Source organism: Lipotes vexillifer, unplaced genomic scaffold (assembly GCF_000442215.2).
Source record: "Lipotes vexillifer unplaced genomic scaffold, Lipotes_vexillifer_v1.1 scaffold152, whole genome shotgun sequence".
Taxonomy (NCBI): Eukaryota; Metazoa; Chordata; class Mammalia; order Artiodactyla; family Lipotidae; genus Lipotes; species Lipotes vexillifer.
In genome coordinates this window covers 857,707-879,564 of record NW_006795886.1, presented here as the reverse complement: position 1 = coordinate 879,564, position 21,858 = coordinate 857,707, and the positions used below count along the sequence as shown (strand labels likewise).

Here is a 21,858-nt window from a genome sequence, read left to right as displayed (position 1 = left end):
CCGTGAAGGTATAAAAAGATATGGAAGTCGTGGAAGACAACTATTGTTCGACTCTCATCATGGATCAACATGCTATGCTGCTGAGAACACCAAGCCCCATCACGCCTAGGGAAAGTGTTATCTACTGAAATTTGCAATGTTGCAAATCCCAATCATCCCACCAGGATGGGTGAGTTACTTTGCACCTCTGGATGAAGGAGAACTACTCAAATCTCCACTGGGATCCCACCATCCTACTGCAAGTCAGACCTACTGAAGCACAACATACCTGGAATGGAACATGCACCATTGAAAGAGGAGAGAAGGTGGAAGTCCTGGTCAGCATATCCCACCCGCTGTCTATCTCCTCATGCCTGACAGTGCTGCCTCCCCTGGCAACGTGTATGGTATGCACAACCAGGTCAGATTCCTAAAGCTGCAGTCATGTTAACATCTACATATCAGACAACAACTGTTATTCCTATATGAGAAGACTTCCCCATACAAGTTCCTGCTAAATATCTGTCTTTCCAACCTTAGACTTCTGCTGTCCCTGTTCTGTGGTGTCCAGTCACTGGGTGGGCACAGTTTCCACTGCCAGGGTCATTTGGCCATTGTGTTTATTCCTAACATTAGCCTAGAGAACATTATAGCACACATAGAATCCCTTACTAGATTCACCAAACAAGACTTAAACGATAGCCAGCAAAGCCCTTCTTTACTGAACACTAACAAGTATCTAAAGAGAAAAACCATCCTCTAAAATAGGATGGACTTGGACAGTATTACTGCCTCACAAGGAGGAACCTATGCCATTACCCAAACAGAATGTTCTAAGTTCATACCTGATGAGTCTACTAATGTATCATCTTTATTAAATCACATGAGGACACAAGTGAATGCCCTGAGTGATCCAATCTCACTAGGGGACTTAGTAAATCAATGTTTTGGATCATGGGGTTCTTGGTGGGAAAAAAATTGTTACTTATATTGAGAATCATTATCTTTATCTGTGTTTTCTCTTGCATGTGCTTATACTGTTGCTGAGGCGTCTACCTCCAATGTAGCCAGAGAGCTACCAATTGAGCCACATCCATGGTATTAAAACTCTTTGCTGATTACTTAGAGACACCGCAGAAGAGGGGGATGTATAAGATTGTAAGAGCTGGTCACCAGGGATGGAGTATTAGAGGAGGTTATTGAGAGGACTTGACCTCCAGTTGACCTGCAAGCTGGACCTGGACAATCGATGGCTGCTTACCCATTCCCCTGTCCTTGGAATGTACATTCTGCCCACCATTCCCACACTATGAGCTGTTTCAAGGATGCAGCCTTGAGAGAGTAATGTATTGTTGAGACAATCTGGACTGTGCACGTGACTAAACTTTTAATATGCTGGCTGGTGGGTGCAGAGATCCACTTGTCTTGTGACTACCCAAGATAAACCTCATATGTAAGTTCCTTTGCTTATTAAAACTGCCATCTACCAATCTGGAGTGGTCTCTTTCTTGGGTCTCTCCTTGTACTCCAAGTATGGGGGCCAGTTTCAAATTTCACCCAGGGACTCCCAAGGTTGCAAACCAACATGAGCCCATATCAGTAAATTCGGCCTGATCCAACTTAATGTTCCTTCCACCATTACCCTACATTCTTAGTATACATTCATACAATTTCGCCAGATTTCTGCTTATATAAATTAGAAAACTCAATTAGTTCATTTTAGTGTAGTGCACTCCCTCATGGATCACACTTTGTACCTCATCTTTAAAGGCCTGCTGGGACCTGAGTATAGTTATAGGTCTAGAAGCAGAGAAGGGTGATGGGAGTGGACCCTGAGGGGTCTCACCATGATCTTGTATGGCAACTGCCTAAAGGGAGGCAATTACCATTTCCTCAAGCAGTGCTATGTTAATCCCCAGAGACAGGTGGAGAGGACCATACCACTGTGGGAGGGGAAACTGGGAGTGGAGATGCTGCTGCCAGTAGGAGTAAGGAGGCCACTTCTTCTATAGTTGGGAAAGACACTTTTCCTGGGGCTGAGGATATCAACTCAGCTAGCGGTAAGGAGGTCGATTCCACTGAAAATGGGGAGGCTGCTTCCACTAGGGGTGCGGAGACCTCTTCCACTGGCAAAGAAGATTTATCAGTATTTAGGGGCTCAATGTCTCCAGCTTCATCAGCGTCTTCCCACACATTTCCATCCCAATTTGCAGGATCCCATTATTTCCTAATCAATGCCTTCACTTTAACAGTAGACACTCTGCAAGGCTGAGTTAAATTTGTGTTGTAACTCAGCCAATTACAAGATGAAGTGCTGTGTTTGATTTTCAGCAATTTTAGCTCTGCTTCTACAGGAGATAAGACTCTTATTCAAGGCACACAGAGAAGCTCTTAGGTCATTTACATGACACTCGAGCTAGGTATTCAAATCCCTGAGCTTATCCTTTTCTTACACCACTTTGTCCAGCAACATTAGAAGCAACCAACCACATCATTTAATTCATTAATCTTCAAAAAACGTTGAAAAGTATCATTCACTGAGTCACTTAGCCTCTTGCTTCTTATAAGTGGTTGATTAGGAGTATATATTTTGCGTATCTCTATAAACAGTTCCCATAATGGACTATTAATGTTCTCTTTACTACTGGAAATAGTCATCAGTGTCTTTAAATCTGATCACATTAGAAAGCCAATTCCAGAAACAACAGAACCAAATTATTTAGGTCTATTACCCATTTTGAGTTAATTTTTGTGAAGGGTGTAAGTTCTGTGTTTACATTCATTATTTTGATAATTCTCTTCAGTGGTATGTGTTCCTTTCTTTTTAGTTTTTGTGTATCTATCATAGGTTTTTAATTTGTGTTTACATGGGGCTCATGTATATTGAATACTACTACATATACTTCTTTTAAACTGGTAGTCATTTAAGTTCAAACACATTCTAAAAGATCTACATTTTTTACTCCCCTCCCCCACATTGTTTTTCATGTCATATTTTATATCTTCATGCTTATCCCTTTACTGTTTATTGCAGTTGCTTTTACAACTTTTTGTCTTTTAATCTACATGCTGGCTTCTTTAAATGATCTTCAATTCTTACTATATATTTGCTTTCCCTAGTGGGATTTTCCTTTTCTTATAGATTCTTCTTTTCCATTTAGAGAAGACCCTTCAACATTTCTTTTAGGGTATGTTTAGGGTATGTTTAGTATTGCTGAATTCTTTTAGCTTTCGCTTGTTTGAGAAGTTCTCCTTCTATTCTAAACAATGAGCTTGCTGAGTAGAGTATCCTAGGTTGCAGGTTTTTTCCCTCAGCACTTGAATATATCATGCCACTTCCTTCTGGACTGCAAAGTTTCTGCAGAGATATTAACTGATAGCTTTATGGGGATTCCCTTGTATATGACTCTTTTTCTCTTGCTGCCTTTAAAATTCTTTTGCCATTTTATTTTATTTATTTATTTATTTTTGGCTGTGTTGGGTCTTCGTTTCTGTGCGAGTGCTTTCTCTAGTTGCGGCAATCATCGCGGTGTGTGGGCCTCTCACTGTCGTGGCCTCTCTTGTTGCGGAGCACAAGCTCCAGATGCGCAGGCTCAGTAGTTGTGGCTCACGAGCCTAGTTGCTCCGTGGCATATGGGATCTTCCCAGACCAGGGCTCAAACCCGTGTCCCCTGCATTGGCAGGCAGACTCTCAACCACTGTGCCACCAGGGAAGCCCCTCTTTTGCCATTTTAATTGTGGTATGTCTTGGTGTGGGATCTGTTTGGGTTCATCTTGTTTGGGACCCTCTGTACTTGCTATACCTCAATATCTATTTTCTGTCTTCAGGTTTGGGAAGTTTTTAGTGATAATTTCCTCAAATACATTTTCAATCCCCTTCTTCCTCTCTCTTCTCCTTCCGGGACCCCAATAATGTGTTTGTATGCTTAATGTTATCTCAAAAGATCTCTTAAACTGTTCTCATTTTTTTAACTTGTTTTAACTTGTTTTTCTGTTTGACTTTCTTCTTGGATGATTTCCATTATTCTAACTTCCAGATCACTTATGTGCTCTTCTGCTTCATTTAGTCTGCTATTCATTCCTTCTAGGGTGTTTTTGTTATTGAATTCCTCATTTCTGATTGGGTCTTTTTTATATATTCTAGTTCCTTGTTAAAATTCTGTGCTCACCTTTCTCCTAATTCAATTAAATTCTTACTACAATTGCTATAAATTCTTTATCTGGTAAATTGTTTTTCATTATTTGCTTTTTCAGGGTTTTCTCTGCCTTTTCCTTTTGCATAACTTTCTCTGCCTCTATGAGTTTAGGTGAAACAGTTACCTATTGTGGTCTTAAAGGGGTGTCCTTACATGGGAGCATCCTTATGCAGGCTACGTGTGCCCAGTGCCTTTGGTGGGAGAGCTGGATTTGACGTGGATGCAAGTCACGTCTTTCCTCAGGGTGTGCTGGCAGCTATCGCCTTGGTAGGAGGTGGGGCTGGAGATGGAGGTGCTAGTGCTGGAGCCAGGTGTGAGGTAGGGTTTCCCCTCTGCTCAGTGGCCATTACTGCCCTATCAGGGACAGGGTCTGCTCCCAAGTTGCTGGAGCAGAAGTCCTGAGGGTCAGGCCCAAGCTGGCTCTGTTCCCTTAAGTGTGTGCTTTCCCCTCTCCCAGCATTGGGACCCTTGACCCAGAGGAGGAGTGCTGAAGCAAGGGGGTCCCCCTAGTGCTTTCAGCTCACGTCAGCCACAAACAATGGTCCAAGCTGTCTCTGATGCACTACCTGTGCAGGTATGCACATTGTTTCCCTCACTCTGCTCACATGGAGTATTAGGTCCAAGTCCCCTTTGTCCCTCACAGCCAATCACTGCCCCTAGCCTTTGCCAACAGCCAATCACTCCCCCTAGCCTTTGCCACCCCTGGAGCCACACCACAGGGCAGGGGGTCCCATTTGGACTCTCAGCATGTATCTGGGGGTGAGCTGTGTGTGGCCACTGTCAGAGTTCTGGGCTGCTTCTGATGTGCTGCTTAAGTGCCAACAATGGCCACTGCCGTCCCACCCAAACGTTGCCCTGGGACTGAGTCACTTCTGCATCCTTCTGAGCTTTCTCCCAGACCATGGCAGCCCTAAATACAGTCCTGTGCCGCAATGTGGAGTAAGGGGGGCTGGAGCATTCACATGGCTCAGGCTGGCGCACTTGCTGAGGCAGTCGCAGGAAACTGGCAGCCACTTGAAGAGTCCTTACTCTGGCCTCTCTGCCCTGCCTCAGGGGCAAGCCAGCACATATGCATGCCTCAGGAGTGGAGTCCAGGCTTCCCTAGCCCTCCTGTTAGTTCCAATGGTCCCAATCAGTCAAGGGTGATCATCTCCCCTGCACAGGACCCCAGGACTGGGGCATCCAATCTGTGACTTGACCCACTCACTTCTCAGGGTGAATCTCCACCCATGGAGTCTCCCTTTTCCTCTGAGTCCCCTCCCAGGCACACTGGTTCTGACCTGATCACTTCTCTTCCCTTCCTACCTGATTATATGTGGATCTTTCTTACAGCCCTGGTTGTGCATGAGTCTTTCTGGCAGTTTCTAGTTTTCAGTGAGAACTGTTCCACACGTAAATGTATTTTTGATGTGTTTGTGTGGGGAGGCGAGTTCCATGTCCTCCTGCTCCACCATCTTGATCAATCCCTCAATGTATTTTTAAAAAATTTTATTTATTTTTAGCTGTGTTGTGTCTTTGTTGCTGTGCACAGGCTTTCTTTAGTTGTGGTAAGCGGGGGCTACTCTTCCTTGCGGTGTGCAGGCTTCACATTGCGGTGGCTTCTCTTGTTGTGGAGCATGGGCTCTAGGCACACAGGCTTCAGTAGTTGTGGTGACCGGGCCCGGTTGCTCCACAGCATGTGGGATCTTCCTAGACCAGGGCTTGAACCTGAGTCCCCTTTGTTGACAGGCGGACTCCCAACCACTGTGCCACCAGGGAAGCCCTCTCAATGTGGTTTTGATTTGCATTTCTTTAGGGACTGTTTATATTGACCATCTTTCCATATCCTTATTGGTCATTTGCAAATCTCCTTTGGCGAATATTCAATCTTTGCCCATTTTCAAATGGTCTTTTCTTTTTTTTTTTTTTTTGCGGTACACGGGCCTCACTGTTGTGGCCTCTCCCGTTGCGGAGCACAGGCTCCGGACGCGCAGGCCCAGCGGCCACGGCTCACGGGCCCAGCCTCTCCGCGGCACGCGGGATCCTCCCAGACCGGGGCACGAACCCGCATCCCCTGCATTGGCAGGCGGACTCCCAACCACTGCGCCACCAGGGAAGCCCTGGACTGTCTTTTAATTATTGAGCTGCAAGAATTTTATTTTTATTTTATTTTAATTTTGTGGTACGCGGGCCTCTCACTGCTGTGGCCTCTCCCATTGCGGGGCACAGGTTCCGGAAGCGCAGGCTCAGCGGCCATGGCTCACAGGCCCAGCCGCTCCGTGGCATGTGGGATCTTCCTGGACCGGGGCACGAACCCATGTCCCCTGCATCGGCAGGCGGACTCTCAACCACTGCGCCACCAGGGAAGCCCAAGAATTTTATTTTTGATATAAATCCCTCATCAGATATGATTTAAATATATTTTCTATTTTGTGGGTTGTCTTTTCACCTTATTCATAGTGTCCTTTGAATCCCAAAAGTTTTTAATTTTGAGAAGTCCAATTTATGTATTCTTTTGTCATTTATGCTTTTGGTGTCACGTGTAGGAAACCATTGTGTAATCCAGTCATGAAGACTTCTTTATACTTTTCATCCCTTATATTAAGGTCTATGATCCATTCTGAGTTAACATTTGTGCATTGCCTGATGTAAGGATCCCAATTCATTCTTTTGCATGTGGATATACAGTAACTCCAGCACCATTAGTTGGAAAGACTGTTCCTTCCCCACTGAATTGTCTTGGCACTACTGATGAATTTCAATAGATCATAAATGTTAAGGGTTATTTTTCTGGACTCTCATTGAATTCCATTGATGTGTATGTCTATCCTTATATAAATACTGCAGTACCATACTATCTCAATTACTGTAGTTTTACAGTAAATTTTGAAATTGGAAAGTGTGAATTCTCCAACTTTGTTCTTTTTCAAGATTGTTGGTTATTCTGGGTTCTTTGTATTTCCATATGAATTTTAACATTTGCTTTCCAGTTTATGCCATAAAACAGATGGGATTTTTATAGGAATTCCATTGAATCTATAGATGAATTTGGGGAGCATAGCAATCTTAAAAATCTTAAATATTCCAATCTATGTACATGGGATGTCACTCATTGATGTAGATACTACCTAACTTCTTTCAAGTATGTCTTATACTTTAAATAGACTTTATTTTTCAAAGCAGTTTTAGGTTCAAGTAAAATTGAGTAGAAGATACAGAGACTTCCTATATACCCCTTGCTCCCGCACATGAATAGCCTTCCCAAATAAAAACATACTCCATGAGAGTGGTTCATCTGTTACAACTGATGAACCTACATGGACAAATTATTATCACCCAGAGTCCATAGTTTACATTAGAGTTCAATTTTAATGTACATTCCATGGGCTTAGACAAATGTATAATGTCATGTATCTACCATTATGGAATCATACAGAGTGTTTCAATGCACTAAAAATCCTCTGTACTCTGCCCATTCACCCCTCTTCCTCCATAATCCCTGATAACAACTGATCTTTTTACTGTTTTCATAGTTTTGCCTTTTCCAGAATGTCACAAAATTGGAATCATATAGTATGTAACCTTTTCAGATGGACTTCATTCACATAGTAATACACATTTAAGTTTCCTCCATGACTTTTCATGGCTTGATAGCTCTTTTTTTTTTAAGCACATTTTAGGAATATTTAGTGATATTCCATTGTCTGGATGTACCACATTTTATCCATTCTCCTACAGAAGGACATCTTTGTTGTTTCCAAGTTTGGGCAATTAAGAATAAACCTGATATACAGGCAAGACATGGAAGTGACCTAAATGTCCATCGACAGATGAATGGATAAAGAAGATATGGTGTGTATGTATGTATCTATGTGTGTGTGTGTGTGTGTATATATACACACACACACACACACACGATAGTATATTACTCAGCCATAAAAGAGAATAAAATAATGTCATTTGCAGCAACATGGATGGACCTAGAGATTAACATGTTAAGTGAAGTCAGACAGAGAAAGGCAAATATATGATATCACTTATATGTGGAATCTTAAAAAATATATATACAAATGAACTTATTTACAAAACAGAAATAGACTCTTGGACATAGAAAGAAACTTATGGTTACCAAGGGGGAAAGGATGGGGGAGGGACAAATTTGGAGTTTGGGATTAACAGATTAACACTACTATATATAAAACAGATAACAAGGATCTACTGTATGGCACAGGGAACTAAAATCAGTATCTTTTAATAACCTATAATGGAAAGGAAACTGAAAAGAATACATATGTATGTGTGTATATATATATATGAATCACTTTGCTGAACACCTAATACTACATTGTAAATCAACTACCCTTCAATAAAAAGTTGTTTGCTTTGAAAAAAAAAGAATAAAGCTGATATAAACATCCAAGTGCAAGTTTTTGTGTGGACATAAGCTTTCAACTCCTTTAGATAAATACCAAGGAGCATGATTGCTAGATCATATGGTAAGAGTATGTTTACTTTTGTAAGAAATTGCCAAATTGACTTCTAAAGTGGCTGTACCACTTTGCATTCCCACCAGCAATGAATGAGAGTTTTTGTTCCTCCACATCCCTGCTAGCATTTGGTATTGTCAGTGTCCTGGATTTTGGTCATTCTAATAGGTGTATAGTGGTATCTCATTTTTGTTTCAGTTTTCATTTCCCTTATGATATATGATGTGGAATACTTTTTCATATGCTTAATTTCTACCTATATATCTTCTCTGGTAGGGGTCTGCTAGGGCTTCTTGGCCATGTTTTAACTGTGGTATTTTCTTATTGCTGAGTTTTAAGAGTTCTTTGCGTATTTTAATAACAGTCCCTTTATTAGGTATGTCTTCTACAAATATTATCTCCTAGGCAGTGGTTTGTCTTTTCACTTTCTTGACAGTCTTTTGTAGAGCAGAAAATTTTAAGTTTAATTAAGTTCAGTTTATCAATCCATTTTTTCATAGACTGTGCCTTTGGTGTTGCATCTAAAAAACCACTGCCAATAATCTCCAAAATTTACAAGCAGCTCATGCAGCTCAATAACAAAAAAACAAACAACCCAATCCAAAAATGGGCAGAAGACCTAAATACACATTTCTCCAAAGAAGATATACAGACTGCCAACAAACACATGAAAGAATGCTCAACATCATTAATCATTAGAGAAATGCAAATCAAAACTACAATGAGATATCATCTCACACCAGTCAGAATGGCCATCATCAAAAAAATCTAGAAACAATAAATGCTGGAGAGGGTGTGGAGAAAAGGGAACACTCTTGCACTGCTGGTGGGAATGTGAATTGGTACAGCCACTATGGAGAACAGTATGGACGTTCCTTAAAAAACTACAAATAGAACTACCATATGACCCAGCAATCCCACTACTGGGCATATACCCTGAGAAAACCATAATTCAAAAAGAGTCATGTACCAAGATGTTCACTGCAGCTCTATTTACAATAGCCCGGAGACGGAAACAACCTAAGTTTCCATCATCGGATGAATGGATAAAGAAGATGTGGCACATATATACAATGGAATATTACTCCGCCATAAAAAGAAACGAAATTGAGCTATTCGTAATGAGGTGGATAGACCTAGAGTCTGTCATACAGAGTGAAGTCAGTCAGAAAGAGAAAGACAAATACCGTATGCTAACACATATATATGGAATCTAAGAAAAAAACATGTCATGAAGAACCTAGGGGTAAGACAGGAATAAAGACACAGACCTACTAGAGAATGGACTTGAAGATATGGGGAGGGGGAAGGGTAAGCTGTGACAAAGCGAGAGAGAGGCATGGACATATATACGCTACCAAACGTAAGGTAGATAGCTAGTGGGAAGCAGCCGCATAGGACAGGGAGATCAATCGGTGCTTTGAGACCGCTTGGAGGGGTGGGATAGGGAGGGTGGAAGGGAGGGAGACGCAAGAGGGAAGAGATATGGGAACATATGTATATGTATAAGTGATTCACTTTGTTATAAGGCAGAAACTAACACACCATTGTAAAGCAATTATACTCCAATAAAGATGCATAAAAAAAAAACACTGCCAAACCCAAAGTCATCTAGATTTTCTCCAATGTTATATTCTCAAAGTTTTACACTTTTTTACATTTAGGTCTCTAATCTATTTTGAGTTGTTTTTATGAAGGGTATAGAGTCTGCATCTAGATTCTTTTATTTTTTATTTTTTGCATATGGATGCTCAGTGATTTCAACACCATTTGTTGAAAAAACTTTTGGTCCATTGTGCTGTCTTTGCTCTTTCGTTAAACTGCATGGTACTGGCATAAAAATAGACACATAGACCAATGGAACAGAATAGAGAGCTCAAAATTAAACCCTTGCATATACAGTCAACTAATATTTGATAAGGAAGCCAGAAACATCCAATAGGGAAAGGATAGTCCCTTCAACAAATGCTGTCAGGAAAACTGGATAACCACATGCGGAAAAATGAAATTGGACCCCTATCGTACACCACTTACAAAAATTAACTTGAAATGGATCAAAGACTTAAACATAAGACCTAAAACTATAAGCGTCCTAGAAGAAAACACAGGGAAGAAGCTCCCTGACATTGGTCTTGGCAATGCTTTTTTTGATGTGGCACCAAAAGCACAAGCAACAAAAATGAAAATCAACAAGTGGGACTACATTAAACTAAAAAGCTTCTGCACAGCAAAAGAAACGATCAACAAAATGAAAAGGCAACTTACAGAATGGGAAAAAATATTTGCAAACCATGTATCAGATAAGGGAGTAATATCAAAAAATATAAAGAACTTATATAATACATACAACTCAATGATTAAAAAAATCCATAAATGGGCATGAGAACTAAATAGACATTTTTTCAAAAAAGAAACCCAAATGGCCAACAGGCACATGAAAAGGTGCTCAACATCACTAAACATCAGAGAAAAGTAAATCAAAGCTACAATGAAATATCACCTCACACCTGTAAGACTAGAAGTCATCAAGAAGACAAGAGATAACAAGTGTTGGCAAGGACGTGGAGAAAAGGGAACCCTTGTGCAATGCTGGTGGGATTTGTAAGCTGGTTCAGCCACTATGAAGAAAAGTATGGAGATTCCTCAGAAAATTAAAATTAGAACTAACATATTATCCAGCAATTCCACTTCTCAGTATATATCCAAAGGAATGAAAGCAGGTTAACAAGAGATATATGAACTCCTATGCTTACTGCATCATTATTTACAATAGCCAAGATATGGAAACAAACTGACTTTCCATTAATGGATGAAAGGATAAAGAAGATGTGATACGTATAGATGCAATGGAATGCTACTCAGCAATGAAGGAAATTCTGCTCTTTGCAACAACATGGATGGACCTTAAGGACATCATGCTAAGTGAGATAAGTCAAACAGAGAAAGACAAATAATCTATGATATCTCTTATATGTGGAATCTAAAAACCCCAAACTCATAGTAGCAGAAAGTAAAATGGTCTTTACCAGGAGTTGAGGGATGGGAGAATGGGAGAGATGTCACTTAAGAGTAAATACTTTCAAATAGAAAAATAATTCCTAGAGACCTATACACAGTACAGTGATTACAGACAACAAAACTGTATTAAACATTAAATTTGCTCTGGACGCACAGGCTCAGCGGCCATGGGTCACGGGCCCAGCCGCTCCGCGGCATATGGGATCCTCCCAGACCAGGGCACGAACCCGTGTCCCCTGCATTGGCAGGCGGACTCTCAAGGACTGCACCACCAGGGAAGTCCAGGAACTAATCTTAACTGTTCCCAATGTTAGAAGAAATGATAACTATGTGATGCAATAGAGGTGTTAATGGTACAATGGCAATCATACTGCAAAATAAATGTATCAAATCAATATAATGTACATGTTAAACTTACACAGTGTTATATGTCAAATACAACTCAATAAAAAAATTAAAAATAGAAAGTCATCAAACCACAAAAGAAGAGATAAAGAGAGGAAGAAAGGAATAAATGAACTACAAATAGCCAGAAACCAATTAACAATGTGATAAGACCATACATATCAATAATTACTCTAAATGTAAACTAAACTCTCCAATCAGAAGACCACAAGTGGCTGCACAAATTAGAAAAACAAACAAACCAAGACCCAACTATATGATGCCCGCAAGAGACTGACTTCAACTTTAAGGACATATATCGATTAGAGAGAAGGCCTGGAATAAGATATTCCATTCAAATGGAAACCAAAAGCAAGCAAGGATAGCTATACAGTAGTCCCCCCTTACCCATGGAGGATATGTTCCAAGATCCCCAGTGGATGTCTGAAACTGCACAGTATAGAAGCATACACACACACACACACACACACACACACACACACACACACACACACACCATGTTTTTTCCTATGTATACATACCTATGATAAAATTTAATTCATAAATTAGACATAATAAGACATTAACAATAACTCATAATAAAATGGAACAATTCTAACAATATACTGTAATAAAAATTATATGAATGTGCTTTCTCTCTCTCTCTCTCTCTAAGTATCTTATTGTACTGTACTCACCCTTCTTCTTGTGATGATGTGGGGTAATAATAATACCTACATGATGAGATGAAGAGAGGTCTGTGGTTGTGTGTCAGGAGCAGACTATGTCAATGACTGGGGATTCCAGGTGGGACAGAGTGGAACAGTGTGAGATATCATCATTCAATTTAAAATTCATGAAATAAAAAGGATCATAAGAGACAACTATGAACAACTATGCCAATAAATTGGACAAGCCAGAAGAAATGGATAAATTCCTAGATACAACCTACGACAACTGAATCATGAAGAAACAGAAAATCTGAATAGACTGATACAAGGTAAGGAGATTAAATCAGATTCAAAAACCTTCCAACAAACAAAAGTCCAGGACCAGATGGCTTCACTGGTGAATGGTACCAAACATTTAAAGTAAAATTTACACCAATCCTTCCAAACACTTCCAAAGAAAAACAGAAAAGAAGGAAACACTTTCAAACTCATTTTACGAGGCCAGTATTATCCTCATAACAAAACCAGGCAAGGACACCACAAAAAGAAAATGACAGGCCAATATCCCTGATGAACACAGATGCAAAAATCCTCAACAAAATATTAGCAAAATGAAATCAACCCTATAAAAGAATCACAGACCATGATCAAGGGGAATTTATTCCAGGGAAACAAGGATGGTTCAACATCTGCAAATTAATCAATGTGATATACCACATTAACAAAATGAAGGGTAAAAATCATATGAACATCTCAACAGATGCAGAAAAAGCATATAACAAAATTCAACATCCATTTATGATTTTAAAAAATCTCAACGAAGTGTACATAGAGGGAACATACCTTAACATAATAGAGACCATATATGAAAAGTCCAAGCTAACACCACATTCAATGGAGAAAAACTGAAACCTTCCTCTAAGATTAGGAAAAAGACAAGGATGCCCACTCTCATCACTTTTATTCAACATAGTATCTGGAAGTCCTAGCCACAGCAATTTGGCAAGAAAAAGAAATAAAAGGCATTCCAATCAGAAATGACATAGTAAAACTGTTGCTATTTGCAGATGACATATTATATATGGAAAACCCTAAAGACTCCATCAGTAAATTCTTAGAACTAATGAACAAATTCAGTAAAGTTGCAGGATACAAAATCAGAAAATGTTGCATTTCTATACATTAATAATGAACTACCATAAAGAGAAAATAAGAAAACAATCCCTTTTATGACTGCATCAAAAAAAATTCTTAAGAATAAATTTAACCAAGGAGGTGAAAGACCTGTACACTGAAAATTAGAAGACATTTATGAAAGAAGAACAACTAAATGGAAAGACATTCCATGTTCATGGACTAGAAGAATTAATGTCGTTAAAACGTCCAAACCACCCAAAGCAATCTACAGATTCAGTGCAATCCCTATCAAAATTCCAATGGCACTTTCCAAAGAAACACAACAAATAATCTTAAAATTTCTTTGGAACCACAAAATACCCCAAGTAGTCAAAGCAATGTTGAGAAAGAAGAACAAAGCTGGAAGCATCACACTTCCTGATTTCAAACTATATTACAAAGTCATAGTAATCAAAACAGTATGGTATTAGCATAAAAACAGACACATAGATCAATGGAAGACAGTAGAGAGCCCAGAAACAAATCTATGCATATATGGTCAATTTATGACAAAGGAGCTAAGATATACAATTCAGAAAGGGCAGTCTCTTCAATAAATGGTACTGGGAAAACTGGACAGTCACATGCAAAAGAATGAAACTTGACAACTACCTTACACCATACACAAAAATTAACTCAAAATGACTTAAAAACGTGAACGTAAACCTGAAATCATTAAAAAGAACTCCTAGAAGAAAACATAGGCAGTAATCTCCTTGATATTGATATTGGTAAGAATTTTTTGGATTTGACACCAAAAGCAAAAGCAACAAAAGCAAATATAACAAGTGGGACTACATCAAACCAAAAAGCTTCTGCACAGTAAAGGAAACCATCACCAAAATGAAAAGGCAACTTACCAAATGGGAGAAAATATTTACAAATCATATATCTGATAAGGGGCTAATATCCAAAATGTATAAAGATCTCATACAACTCAACAGCCAAAAAAATCCAATTGAAAAATGGGCAGAGTACTGAAGTCCTAGCCACAACAATCAGATGAAAAAAAGGAATCCAAATTGGAAAAGAAGTAAAACTGTCACTGTTCGCAGATGACACAATAATATATAGAAAAAAATCCTAAAGACACCACCAAAAAACTACTAGAGCTCATCAATGAATTCAGTAAAGGTGCAGGATACAAAATTAACATACAGAAATCTGTTGCATTTCTGTACACTAACTATGAAGTATCAGAAAGAGAAATTAAGGAAACAATCCTATTTACTATCACATCAAAAAGAATAAAATACCTAGGAATAAACCTACCTAAGGAGGTAAAAGACCTGTATCCAGAAAACTGTAAGACACTGATGAAAGAAACTGAAGACAACACAAACAGATGGAAAGCTACACCGTGTTCATGCATTTGAAGAATCAATATTGTTAAAATGACCATACTACCCAAGGCAATCTACAGATTCAATGCAATCCTTATCAAAATGCCAATGGCATTTTTCACAGAACTAGAACAAATAATTCTAAAATGTATATGGATACACAAAAGACCTCGAATAGGCAAAACAATCTTGAGAAACAAAAACAGAGCTGGAGGTACCATGCTCTCTGGCTTCAGACTATAGTACAAAGATAAAGTAATCAAAACAGCATGGTACTGTCACAAAAACAGACATATAGATCAATGGAACAGGATAGAAAGCCCAGAAATAAACCCACACATTTATGGTCAACTAATCTACGACAAAGGAGGCAAGAATATACAATGGAGAAAAGACAGTCTCTTCAATAAGTAGTGTTGGGAAAACTGGACAGCTACATGTAAAAGAAGGAAATTAGAATATTTTCTTACACCATATACAAAAATAAACTCAAAATAGGTTAAAAACCTAAATGTAAGACCAGAAACCATAAAACTCCTAAAAGAAAACATAGGCAGAACACTGTGACATAAACTGCAGCAATATTTTTTTGGCTCTACCTCTTAAGGTAAAGGAAACAAAAGCAAAAATAAATAAATGGGACCTAATTAAATTTAAAAGCTTTTTCACAGCAAAGGAAACCATCAGCAAAACAAAAAGACAACCTACTGACTTAGACAAAATATTTGCAAATGATATGACCGATAAGGGATTAATATCCAAAATGTATGAACAGCTCATACAACTCAACGTCAAAAAAACAAACAACTCAATTAAAAAGTGGGCAGAGGGCTTCCCTGGTGGCGCAGTGGTTGAGACTCCGCCTGCTGATGCAGGGGACACGGGCTCATGCCCCGGTCTGGGAAGATCCCACATGCCGCGGAGCAGCTGGGCCTGTGAGCCATGGCTGCTGAGCCCGTGTGTCCGGAGCCTGTGCTCCACAACGGGAGAGGCCACAACAGTGAGAGGCCCGCGTACCGCAAAAGAAAAAAAAAAAAGTGGGCAGAACACCCGAAAAGACATTTTTCCAAAGAAGACATATAGATGGCCAACAGGCACATGTAAAGATGCTCAACATTGTTAATCATCAGAGAAAGGCAAATCAAAACCATTCGATATCACCTCATGCCTGTCAGGTGGCTATCATAAAAATAAAACCACAAATAAGAAATGTTGAAGAAGATGTGGAGAAAAGGGAACCCTTTTGGTATACTGTTGGTAAGAATGTATACTGATGCAGCCACTGTGGAAAACAGTAGGGAGGTTCCTCAAAAAACTAAAAATAGAACTACCATATGATCCAGCAATTCCACTCCTGGGCATATATCCAACAAAAACAAAAACATTAATTCGAAAAGATACATGCACCACAATATTCATAGCAGCATTATTTACAATAGCCAAGATGTGAAAGCAACCTAAATGTCTTTCAACAGACGAATGGAAAATGAAGATGTGGTATATATATACCATGGAATACAACTTGGCTATAAAAAAGAATGAAATTTTGCCAATTACAACAAAATGGATGGACTTGGAATACATTATTCTAAGTGAAATAAATCAGACAAAGACAAATACTGTATGATATCATTTATATGTGGAATCTAAAACATAAAACAAACTAGTGAATATAACAAAAAAAAGGAGCAGACTCACAGATATAGAGAACAAACTAGTGGTTACCAGTGGGGAGAGGAAAGTGGGAAGGGGAAATATAGGGGTAGGGGATTAAAAGTTACAAACTACTAAGTATAAAATAAATAAGCTACAAGGATATATTGCACAGCACAGGGAATATAGTCAATATTTTATAATAACTATAAATGAAGTATAACCTTTAAAAGTTGCGAATCACTATGTTGTACACCTGAAACTTATATATATTGTAAATCAACAATACCTTAATAAAAAATCATGTTCAAAGAGCCAATGCTTTTGTAACTGAGCTCTATCTAATTATTAAAGAATGAAGGATTAAAATAAAAACAATAAGAGAACAAGTACCTCGATTAAAAAATGGGCCTGGGCTTCCCTGGTGGCGCAGTGGTTAAGAGTCCACCTGCTGATGCAGGGGACACGGGTTTGTGCCCCAGTCTGGGAAGATCCCACATGTCGTGGAGCAGCTGGGCCTGTGAGCCATGGCCGCTGAGCCTGCGCGTCCGGAGCCTGTGCTCCACAACGGGAGAGGCCACAATAGTGAGAGACCCACGTACCGCAAAAAAAAAAAGGGCCTTACACCTTAACAGACACCTCACTGAAGAAGATATAGAGATGGCAAATAAGCATATGAAAAGAAGCTCCACACCATATATCATCAGGGAATTCCAAATTAAATAACAAGGAGATACCACTATACACCTATTAAAATGCCCAAAATCCAGAACACTGACAACACTAAATAGTGGTAAAGATGTTGAAGAGCATTGCTAGTAGAAATATAAACTCGTACAGCCACTTTGAAAGACAGCTTGGTGGTTTCTTACAAAACTAAACATATTCTTCCAATACAATCAAGCAATCACATTCCTTGATATTTACCTACAGGAAGTGAAAACTTATGTCCACATGAAAATGTGCACACAAGTATGTATAGTAGCTTTATTCACAATTTCCTAAACTTCTGAAAGCAAACAAGATGTCCTTCAGTAGGTAAACGGATAAACTGTGGTATATCTAGACAATGGAATATTACTCAGTGCTAAAAAGAAATGAGCTATCAAGCCATGAAAAGACATAGAAGAACTTTAAATGCTTATTACTCAAAGAACACAAAGTGAAAAGGCTACATACTGTATCATTCCAACTATATAACATTCTGGAAAAGGCAAAACTGTAGAAACAGTAAAAAAGATCAGTGGTATCCAGGGGTTGTGGGGTGAGTGGTGGTACTGAGTACACAGGATTTTTAAGGCAGTGGAAATATTCTGTATGATATTACAATGACCCACAGAATGTACAGCATCAAGAGTGAACACTAAGATAAACTATGAACTTTGGGTAATTATGATGTGTTGATACAGATTCATCAGTTGTAATAAAAGTACCACTCTGGTGGGGTATGTTAAAAATGGGGGAGGCTATGTATGTACAGAGGCAGGAGGTACATGGGAAATCTCTGTACCTTTCTCTTGAATTTTCTATGAACCTACAAACTGCTCCACACACACACAAAAATTAAGTCTTTAAAAAAACCCCACAGAATGGAAGGAAATATATGCAAATCAGGCATCTAATAAGGTTCTAATATCTTGAATATATAAAGAGCTCTTACAATTCAACAACATATTGACAGCCCAATTAAAAAGTGAACAAAAGACGTGAATAGACATTTTCCAAAGAAGTTATACAAATGGCCAGCAAGCAAATGAAAAAATGTTCAACAGCATTATTAGAGAAATGCAGAACAAAACCACAAGGAGATACCACTTCATACCCACTAGGCTGGTCATAAGCAAAAAAACAAAGTAACAAGTGTTGATAAGGATATGGAGGAAATGGAAACTTTGTAAGTTGCTTGTGGGACTATAAAATGGTACAGCCACTCTGGAAAGCTTGGCACTTTCTCAAAAAGTTAAACACAGAATTACTATATGACCTAGCAATTCCACTCCTAGGTACATGCCCCAAAAGAACTGAAAACAGGTGTTCTAAATTTATCTAAAATGACTGATATTTGCATACCTCTGTGATTATACTAAATACCATTGAATTGTTCACTTTTAATGTGTGAATTGTATGTTATATGAATAATGTCTCAATATAGCTGTTATGTGCATGCATGCACGTGCACACACACATACTCTCTCACATACATATGGAATGAAGTACTAATATGTGCTACTACATGAACGAACCTTAAAACATTATGCTAAGTAAAAGGAGCCAGTCACAAAGGACCACATATTATATGATTCTACTTATATGAAATGTCCAGAATAGGCAAACAGAGACAAAATATACATTAGTGGTTGCCCAGGGCTAGAGGGAATAGGGGATTGGGGTGCTTATAGCTAAAGGTTATAGGGTTTCTTTTGAGGTGACAAAAATATTCTAAAATTGACTGTGGTGATGGTTCCAGAACTCTGTGAGTATACTAAAAACCACTATATTATATACTTTAAGTGTGAATTATAGTTCAATAAAGCTGTTTTTTCTTTATAAAATTAAAACATATCACTAGGAGACAAGGGGATTACAACTTGAGTTGAACTAATAAATTAAAGGAATCAACTATGGAAGCTTACTCACAGATGGAACCCTTGTGCCCCTGGATTCACCTCCTGTAGTCAATTAGAGGAAAGGGGTGGCAGTTCATATCCAGAATTCTGTGATCCACATGGGCACCACAGGATTTTACTAGCTGAATATGCAAGATCTGTGTCTTACACAGTTTACTGTGCTCTTGTTGGTAGAGAATGGCAACGTGAGTTTCTACAGGTTGAGCCCACCTTTGCCACTGTAGGTCGGTGACTACCACCAGCATTTCCCTCACAGACACCCTAGTAGCTTTATATTTCCATTTGTCATTGATAATTTGCTGAGGATACTAACAGTGCTGCTTCTCTTCTATGTCCCTGCTTCCAGGAAGCTAGATTCTTCGGCAGGAAAGGTTCCACATTTCGGTGGACATGCAAAATGCCTCCAGTGTCCTGGTGTAACATTTGGCAGGCAATGAACCAGCCTTCTTCAGAGCTAAGGACCAGCCCAAGAACTACCCTGTCAGCAATGTGCAACAGTTTCAGCTACAAGAGGTGTAAAGAAAATGAATGAGGAACAATAGCAGTACTTTCAAATAGGACATAGCCATAGCACAGCAAGAGGGAAAATGACTATGACGATTTTCCAAATTCTCTTTTCCACTTGTGTATTTTGAAAAGAAAAACAAAGAAACAAATGCTTCTCCACTTTATTTTGTAGGAAATAAGGAAGACTCATTTTTCATGAGTTTTCACTCCAACTTAACATTTCTCCCATCATTTTCCTCTCCAATTTCTTTTAGAGCAGGCAATCCACATCTTTTAAACAGCATTAACAATCTAAAGTCCCATAGTTTTACTTCAACCATTTTATTATCTTTCTGTACTAGTTCCAGACCTTGGCTGCTTGCCAATCTTCTTCTTTACCCAATTATATGCAACTAACTATCTACATGTAACACTCAAATTCTATGAGTGAAATCATTCAATATAAGAACAGTACTTTGTATAGTGAGATGATGAAGGTAAACAACACAGTTGGTCTTACTTTGGATATTTTCTGAAAGTCACTGCCTGGTAGTATATGTGGAAAGTAACTCAAAAGATATATTTCCCCTGCACTCACCTTCCCGTTATCTTCAAAGTATATTTGGCACCGATCTGCTACTCCATTTATCTCTAGATTTTTTTTCTCAGAGCAGGTACAGCATGAGGATTCCAATCACAGGCATGGATGAAGGCAGCATCAGCATAAACTAGGAATGGTAATGTAAAATACTCAATCCCTACAGGAAGATTAGACACTGGTTGAGATTACGGGTCCCAACTGGCCAACCATAAATATAGGTTCCAAGCTCTAAGACTCAGAAATAGCAATCTTCTTGAAGGAACACCCAGCTGTGGACTGAGTTGGGAGTTAATTTCCTGTAATCACAGCCAAGGGACTTAAGAAGGCAGAGACACTGACTACCTCAGATGTAAGAAGTCCCCTTATTCAAATTTGTCGATGACTATACTCTAGACCTATCTTTATCTTCCTCCTCATTATCAATAAGCAGATACTTAGTACTATATTGACTGGGATACTTACATACGTGTTCTTTAGGTAGAAGACAACATTAATACAAATATTTAGAAGATACATAGAAACACAACGAAATGCTGAATACTTTGAGTATTTATACCATACACATACCAAAGGCCAGTGCATTCGAGGTAATAACTGAACAGCAGTGTTCAAAAGACAGTAGATAGGGAGGTATTAGCACTCTTTACATTACTCTGGGCAGAGTTTAAAAAGTTATTTGAATGACAGTCTAGTGAAGGAAATTATGAGAAAACATGTCAGGCATGGGAGTCATGGGAGAAGGTTCATGGGTATAAAAAATGTGGCAATCTAACAGGGGGTGCTGACATTCAGGAGGAGAACTTTAGACTTCATCCACAGTGAAACAGGAAGAGCCTTTAGGAGGAGAATCGCATGATCAAAAGGAAGACAATTTCTTCTTACATTTTAAAGAGCTAACCTGACAATGGGACATTAAATTTGCCGGGAAGGTGATAAAGAATTTTTATTCTATTAACAAAAACATATTTGGAGTTCACTGCACTTTAATACGAATATACCATATTTGAACAACACAATTTTCTCATGGCCTTGAAGAAAAACACTGATTCAAGAGTTTCAAGAGTGGACTGGACCTGAATAGGGGTCTGGGGAATAGGCTGCTACTTCAAGCCCATGGTCCCTAGAATCATCACCTGCATAGAGACCCCCCCACACCAATGCTTCTCCAGTACAGGGCAATGACATCACTCACAGCTTCTCGGTGATATCTCAAATGAGAAGATGCACTGGGTCCCACGAAAATCATTCCTAGGGAAAG

At 39.0% G+C, this 21,858-nt stretch overlaps 1 pseudogene; it reads right to left on the bottom strand.

Annotated features, from left to right (window-relative positions):
• Nucleotides 1–19,548: 19,548 nt before the first annotated feature.
• LOC103069341 (tRNA wybutosine-synthesizing protein 2 homolog) overlaps nucleotides 19,549–21,858 on the bottom strand; it is a 14,726-nt pseudogene continuing 12,416 nt past the window's right edge.